Source organism: Culex quinquefasciatus, chromosome 2 (assembly GCF_015732765.1).
Source record: "Culex quinquefasciatus strain JHB chromosome 2, VPISU_Cqui_1.0_pri_paternal, whole genome shotgun sequence".
Taxonomy (NCBI): Eukaryota; Metazoa; Arthropoda; class Insecta; order Diptera; family Culicidae; genus Culex; species Culex quinquefasciatus.
Window position 1 is genome coordinate 111295119 of NC_051862.1, and position 7650 is coordinate 111302768.

General features: G+C 42.3%; 1 pseudogene; it reads right to left on the minus strand.

The window, feature by feature from the left end:
* Positions 1-1809: 1809 nt before the first annotated feature.
* LOC119766246 lies at positions 1810-2514 on the minus strand (annotated as a pseudogene).
* Between the last annotated feature and the right edge of the window lie 5136 nt (positions 2515-7650).

A 7650-nucleotide genomic window follows, 5' to 3' on the forward strand; every position in this document is an offset into this window, starting at 1 on the left:
CAAGCATTTGACAGCTGTCAGTCGTTCCATTTAGGGAATTCGGATTCGCTCATTCGAATGCAGTTCCATTCAAATTAGCGAATCCACTCTGTATTACAGATTGTCAAGGGAAACAGATTGGCCAATGTTTGACAGATCCAAACGCGCTGGACACCAACCGCCCTTTACGCCCAGTAAAACTGGCAGTGTTGCAAGCGCAAAACATACGTTGCCAGCGCCGATTTATTTTGCATCGAACAATCTGTTTCCCTCGACAATCTGTACTCTGAACCCCTTGGTTACCTAATGTTTGAATGATTCCTCAAACAATGATATTTTTTTTTGCAGGAGGATGTGTTTGCCCATTACACCAACGTTAGAATGGTTCAAATTAAAAAGGTAAGTACCACGAAGAAGATTTTTCCTTTTAATTTATCAACTACAAGCTCTTCCCGGCAAACTTCGTCTTGCCCTTTTTAATTTTCCTGACGTTTAATCATAGACTAATAAAAGACTATACAGTAGGATCTGAACCATGACTCAACCTTTTTATGACCCCTCGGCACGGCCGGTTCACTGTCAAAAATGACAGATCAAAAGTCAGGAACTGGCTCCACTGGCGTTTTTTTGACGTTTCTTTTTTTGTTTTTGTTTTGATTCTTGAATTTTTCCGACTACCGGTTGCAAAAGGAATCAAGTTAGGACTGACCGCGATGGCGGTCAGCGTGGTAACTTCCGGTACCGGTGCATGGTACACAGGTGCACGGCGTGAGTGACCTGTCGGTTAAATCGCACGTTATTGAACCGACAGGTGCTGGGGTTGATTCTGTAGTCTCGAGACGCAAACCCTAACCGACTCGGACAGATCAGGACAGGCTGGCGGAATAAGCGCCGAAAAGAAACCTGGCGAAATAAATTAGGGCAATCCCGGAGGTGAACGAAAGGAATGACCCCGACGATTCCGATCAAGACGCTTGTCGTAGTTAGCTACAGTTCCAAATTGTCTCCAAAGCCACCAACACATCGACGAGCGAGTTGGACTTCGAAAAGTCGCGACTAAATATTACCGGTGGTGGCCATCTCTAACCGCGTGCGAGCGAGCTGGCACCGGCATCGGATAACTCAGCTTGCTTTGACGAGTAGGACTGCCGCAGCCGAAGCAGATCATCAATAAAAATATGCTAATTGTTAAATAACTTTAAGTTATAAATCTGGAGTTTGAAAAAAAAAGTTCCAATGAACAAAAAATTTATTTGTTTTTTTTTTTTGCTTTTTGGGTGTATACCCCCCTTCCCTGACTCAAGTCAAAAAAAGCAAAAAAAAGTTTAAGTGGCTTTTAAAAAAACTCTAGATTTGATCTTAATGTTGGAACAACATTAGATTTAATGTTTTCATTTTTGTAATAAAATAACTATTGTTTATTTTCAAATTTTATTTCATACATTACAACACATCCTTTTCCTTAACACATCTTATCGTAGCTTTCGGGTTTCGTTTAGTGAGCGGATTGTAGTGATCGGAGGTCCCGAACCTGCTCGCCGTGTACACCGGCAAGATGTCTTCCTTCCGCTACTCTTCGCTGATCAATCGCCCGCGCCAACCAGAACCGACCGTTCCGATGATGTCCTCCAGATTTTCAAAACTTTCATGCGTGGTAATCAACCAGCACTTCTCGTTCTGCTGGAACGACCTGCGCTACATCAGGTGGTCCAGCTGCAGCCTTCGCGCCAGACCAAGGCGAACGGAACTCAACCAAGTTTGGCGATGACTAGAACTGTGTTGGATTCGCCACGCTCAGAATCCTCTCTGAGCTGTTCCTGGTGTTAATCTTTATCTAACCGGCGCATACGGCACCTGCACATGTTCGACGATCCGAAAGACAATACCATAACGAAGTGCAGGACCATCGACACGATCACTCTGTCCAGGTCGGTGCGATGACGGGCACCTGACGTCTAGCGTTGAACTGCTGATCCTGGGCGGAAGCGATCTTGTCAGTCTTCTGACGCTTAGAGTACTTCTTGAGCAGATGCTTTTTGACCAACACATCCTCCTAGCTGGCCTTCAGGTCATGCTTCTTGCCCAGCGGCTGCAGGTAGTGGCTCTCGTACCACTGACGAAACGGCGCGGAATCGATTATGACGTCTCTAGCGGGTGCACCCCTCTGAAGTCCAGGCAAAGTTGCCGGTGTCCAGACATAGCGCACGGAACTTCCTGTTTCCACAGCGGTTCGATACGATTTGCACCAATCTTGGTTTTGGTGGCCGGGCGTACCAAATCGCACTTCCTTTTCTTGCGGACGGCGGCCTTTTACCCACCTCTTGTGATAGTAATGTTACACTTGATTTTTGCGAAAGAAGAAAAGGTGAACCTAAAAGTAACAATTGTTTTTAAAACAACAGAAATTTCCACCAAGAACCTGTTCTTACTCTCCTCACTCCAGCGACGCAACTTTCTTAATAGTCAGGACCCGGTGCACTTCCGTTTCAAACTGCTGGATGTAAAGCCGCGAAGCTCACTGAACGACACAGTCATGTCTCCTGGTGCACTCCAACTCCAACAAGCCGCACCAGTTTCAAAAAGATTGCTTAAATCGTGATGCTGATAAATAATTTTACGGAATTCCACTCGTCAACAGATTTTCCAAAATCAAAACATAAACAAACTCGTTTCGCGCGCGCAGATCAGCGCAAAGCAAAATCGAAAGTAACAGTGCGGCCAATAAAATCTGTCATACGGGGGGCGAGCCGATGCGGTTCAACGTGGTTCACTCGGTTCACAGCTTATGAGTCATATTTTTTAGAAAAAAATGTTCTGAGTGTTTAGTCTTTAATTAGTCTATGGTTTAATGCTTGTTTGCTAATTCAGCCTCCTGTGATCAAAATTTGATTTTACGTTACTTTTCCCATACAATCTGCAGACCTTCCGGAATCGGTTCCAGAGTGGCCAAAGTTGTTACTTTTTGGCGTAAGAACCTTCCTTGGGCTTATACGAACCCAACGCAACAAAGACCACCTCGATCCGACTCTCCGTATTGAACTGATTCGCGTTCGAACAAAACCGTCGAAATTTTTTATATACCGTCGAAATTTTGTATATAGATATCAGCGGCAGGCCTGCAAAAAGTTTCCAACCCAGCGTACACATGAAGCAAACCAAAAAGGCCGGTTCGCTGCTAGCATGTAACTGCAAGCCTACTGTGTCTATTCAACCAATGCCGCCTGAATTGTGCCGGTCGGCTAGTGGAGAATACGAGACGTGAAAAAATTAGCTACACTCACTCAATTCGTGTCATATGACTGACTCGTAAAATCCTCTTTAAACACTATTTTGACTATTTTCAAACAATTGAATGGTTGTAGACTGTACAAAACACTTAAAACAACCATAACTTTAATTCAAAATTACATTTCCACGCATAAATACGAACTTTTTGTGAAAAAAACTTGTTTCTTTATGTGTGTGCGCAACGTCGAATGAGCGTTGGTCGACTACTGCCTCGCATTGCAGCTGCTCAATTAGCTAGGGCACTCACGACTGCGCCGGGTTTGTTTATGTCACGGTTTTGCGGTTCAGTGACTGGATCTCAAAATTTTCAAACCCCTGACATTTTCAGCACTGATCAGCGGTTCTCAACCTGGGGTACACGAGCTATCTCGGGTGGTACCGAAAGATAGGGGAAATATACCCTTTCTAATCAAACATCTATCTTCGTCATATGGAGAGTTTGACGCTCGATTAAAGCTCCAAAAATACTATTTAGGCTATAAACTTATCTGCAACAGCACTGCCTCGAGTAAGCACGCAAATTTATGCCATTTACAGATCAAAGGAGAATGGGCAAATTTGTATGGGAGCTGGTCCAAGGATGTACACGAACGAGACCAACTTTTTTCGAAAGATCTCGCCGAGACATGAAAAAAAGTCTTCTGGACCAACTCTCTAAACCCCGGGGTTCAAAAGTTACAAGTTGTTGAAGTTTGAACAATTTGGGTTAAAATGTACAAAAAATCGTATTTTTGCTATTTCTAAAATCATTCATAAAATCTCTGTTTCATTATGGATTTCGATTTTCTTGACTTCATTCGACGCGTTTCAGCAAAAACTATGAGTTCTGATATGTCTTAGCATGATTGAAACATGATTTCTCTTGTTTTTTATCCGTTTGAACCGTTTGTGCAAGAGGCATCCCATAGAAACAAGTCGAAACTTCAAGGTTTTGAAACCGCATCCGACCCAGACTGCTTCAGTGAGTATGGAAGGCTTCAGTGCAATGTTGTAACAATTTATTGGGATGGTCTGAGTCATCCGAGAACTCCTTGGAGTTAAGACCGGTGAGTCTACCGCCGTAACAAGCAAGATGTCGGCGGTTTTTGACCACGGATCATACCCGCATGGCTTCAGTGAGTATGGTAGACTACTATGCTGATATGTTGGAGTGTCCTGGGTTCTCCTAGGACTCCCTGGAGTAAAGATCTGTGGGTCTACTACCGTAACAATCCAAATGTCGACCGGTTTTGACAACGGAACATACCCGCATAGCTTCAGTGAGTGTGGTAGACTACTTTGCTAATGTGTTAGGATGCATTGGGTCATCCAAGGAATCCCTGGAGTTATGATCTGTGGAGCTACAGCCGTAACAAGCAAGAGGTCGACGGTTTTTGACCCCGGAACATACAAGCATAGCTTCAGACAGAATGGTAGACTGCTTTGTTAATGTGTTGGGATGTCTTTGGTCATCCTAGGACTCCCTGGAGTTTAGATATTTGGGTCACTGTAACAAGAAAAAGGTCGATGATTTTTAACCGCGCATCATAACCGCAAAGATTCAGTGAGTATGGCAGACTGTATTGCTGTTATGTTGGGATGTTCTGGACCATTCCAGGGAGTCCTTGTAACAGCCGTAGACCTACAGATCATAACTTCAGGGAGTCCTTGGATGACCCAGGACATCCTAACACATTAGCAAAGTAGTCTACCACACTCACTGAAGCTATGCGGGTATGTTCCGTGGTCAAAAACCGGTCGACATTTTGCTTGTTACGGTAGTAGACTCACCGGTCTTAACTCCAAGGTGTTCTCGGATGACTCAGACCATCCCAATAAATTGTTACAACATTGCACTGAAGCCTTCCATACTCACTGAAGCAGTCTGGGTCGGATCCGGTTTCAAAACCTTGAAGTTCCAACTTGTTTCTATGGGATGCCTCTTGCACAAACGGTTCAAACGGATAAAAACAAGAGAAATCATGTTTCAATCATGCTATGACAAATCAGAACTCATAGTTTTTACTGATACGCGTCGAATGAAGTCAAGAAAATCGAAATCCATAATGAAACAGAGATTTTATGAATGATTTTAGAAATAGCAAAAATACGATTTTTTGTACATTTTAACCCAAAATGCTCAAACTTCAACAGCATGTAACTTTTGAACCCCGGGGTTTAGAGAGTTGGTCCAGAAGACTTTTTTTCATGTCTCGGCGAGATCTTTCGAAAAAAGTTGGTCCCGTTTGTGTACATCCTTGGACCAAATTTGCCCATTCTCCTTTAATGCACTTTTGATCATATATTTTAATCTCATCATTTTGGTGGCACACACATCAACGCGCAAGATCAGAGGTTAACTGCTTAACGAAAGTCGCCTTCAATATCTTTTCACTTGCGCTAACGATTTCAAAGCGCTTAAGATATAACATTTCTTCCAACTACCGACAACATGCTCTTTTGCCCATTAGTTAGTCATTCACTTGAAAAATAATCCCGAAAAATGTAAATAATTAGCAAGCACCATAAAAAAAACAAACGCGCTAAGTCTTCTGACGTTTGAATTTCGAAACCCATTCTAATCGAAGGTTTAAGAAGACCGAGCGAGGAGCGAAGGCAAATAAAGAACAAAGGGTGGCCACCAACACCACCAACATGCTGGTGCAGCGCCTGTTGGAGTGAGCAAGTGCTGCCAGGAAACTTTCGCTATAAACGCTACTTTTCGTGAGTGTTCGCTTAAAATTTCATCAATATTGACAGCACTAAGCAGACCCAAAAGAGCGCTGGAAGAAAAAAAGAACTAAGCTGAAAATAGAAAAATGAGCGTGGTCCAATGCACTCGACTGATTAGAATGCATTTTTAAAATATTTTTTTTAAATGCTTTTAATGAAATTTGATCATTTATGATATGGAGGAATGGTAGAAAAAAGGGCAAGGAATAGAAATGATTCAAATAAATCAAATGAAGAATAGATAAATACATATAAGCAGTTCATTTATAAATGATTCGGCAGTGCGTGGCCGAATGGTTACGCTGTCCACTTTGTAAGCGGATGATTCTGGGTTCGATTCCCATCTGCTCCAACCTTCCATCGGATGAGGAAGTAAAATGTCGGTCCCGGCCTTGGTTGTTAGTCCGTTAAGTCATTCCAGGTGTAGGAGTCGTCTCCATGCCATAAGTTCAAACAACACACCAAACCAAGCCTACTCCGGTGGAATCGCTGGCGGCGGTTGGACTCGCAATCCAAAGGTCGTCAGTTCAAACACTGGGGTGGAAGGATCCTTGGAGTAGAAAGAGGTTTGGGTGCTCTCCCCATTCAAGCCTTTGGACTCCTAGGTTCGAGCAGAAACTTGCAATAGAGACCACAAAAGACCCGGGGGTCGTTAATGTGGATGGTTTGATTTTTTATAAATGATCCAGGAAGCTGTAAAAAGATTTTAAAACACAATTTAAAATGATACTGTTGCCACTAAATTGATAATTGAAAATAATTGAAATTACTTCCTACCCACGTCCTGCATCATGCACACCTAAAAAACGTCAAACAAAAGAAAGACAAAAATCGCTGCTGCACCACTAATCGCCTCCACTGCTGGCACTGAACCCGCAACCTTTGGAGTGTTAACATTCACACAAAAAAAAAACATTAATTAAATTGAGTAAACATTGCCACAAAATCCGCTTTGAAAATACCACCCCGATACTCTTCAAGAGGTTTCCCTTAAAGTAACTGGGTATATCTTTCCTTTTTAACCAAAATGTCCACCAAATTTCCATACAAACATACAAATAAGAACAAATCAAATCATAACAACAATGAAACATATCAAATTCTAAGGCTGGTTGCAACGCGGCTCTACTTTGTTCTAGCTGTTTCATTTTTCAAATAGAACTGAAACAGACCACCCGCAACGCGGAGTTGCAGTTTTATTTTTCGAGCAGTATTTTGAAACCGGAATAAAACTGCTCGACGAGTTTGTTTCAAACGTGAGACGATTTGGAACTGGAATAGAACTCAGTTTCAAAAAAAATCAGATATATAGAGATGTCCACGTATTCTTACACACACACTATGATGCTGTGTTGATAATCATACGCACACAATTAAAAGCATTTTTTTGAAACAACATTTAGATCAGCGCGTTGCGAGCACCGTGTTCTAGTTTCATTTCCGCCAGTTCTAAACATTTAAAACTGCTCGCAATTTGAAACAATTATAAAACTTCGCGTTGCAACCAGTCTAAGTATTCCAAATGATTGCAACAATATTTATAAGGGGGGTCACATAAATTACACCAACAATTACGAGTATTCTTGCAAAACAACCTTCAATCACCATTTCAAACGCACTTTTTACTGTTTGTTTACATAAGTAAACAATCTAAACAACACAACACTCCCA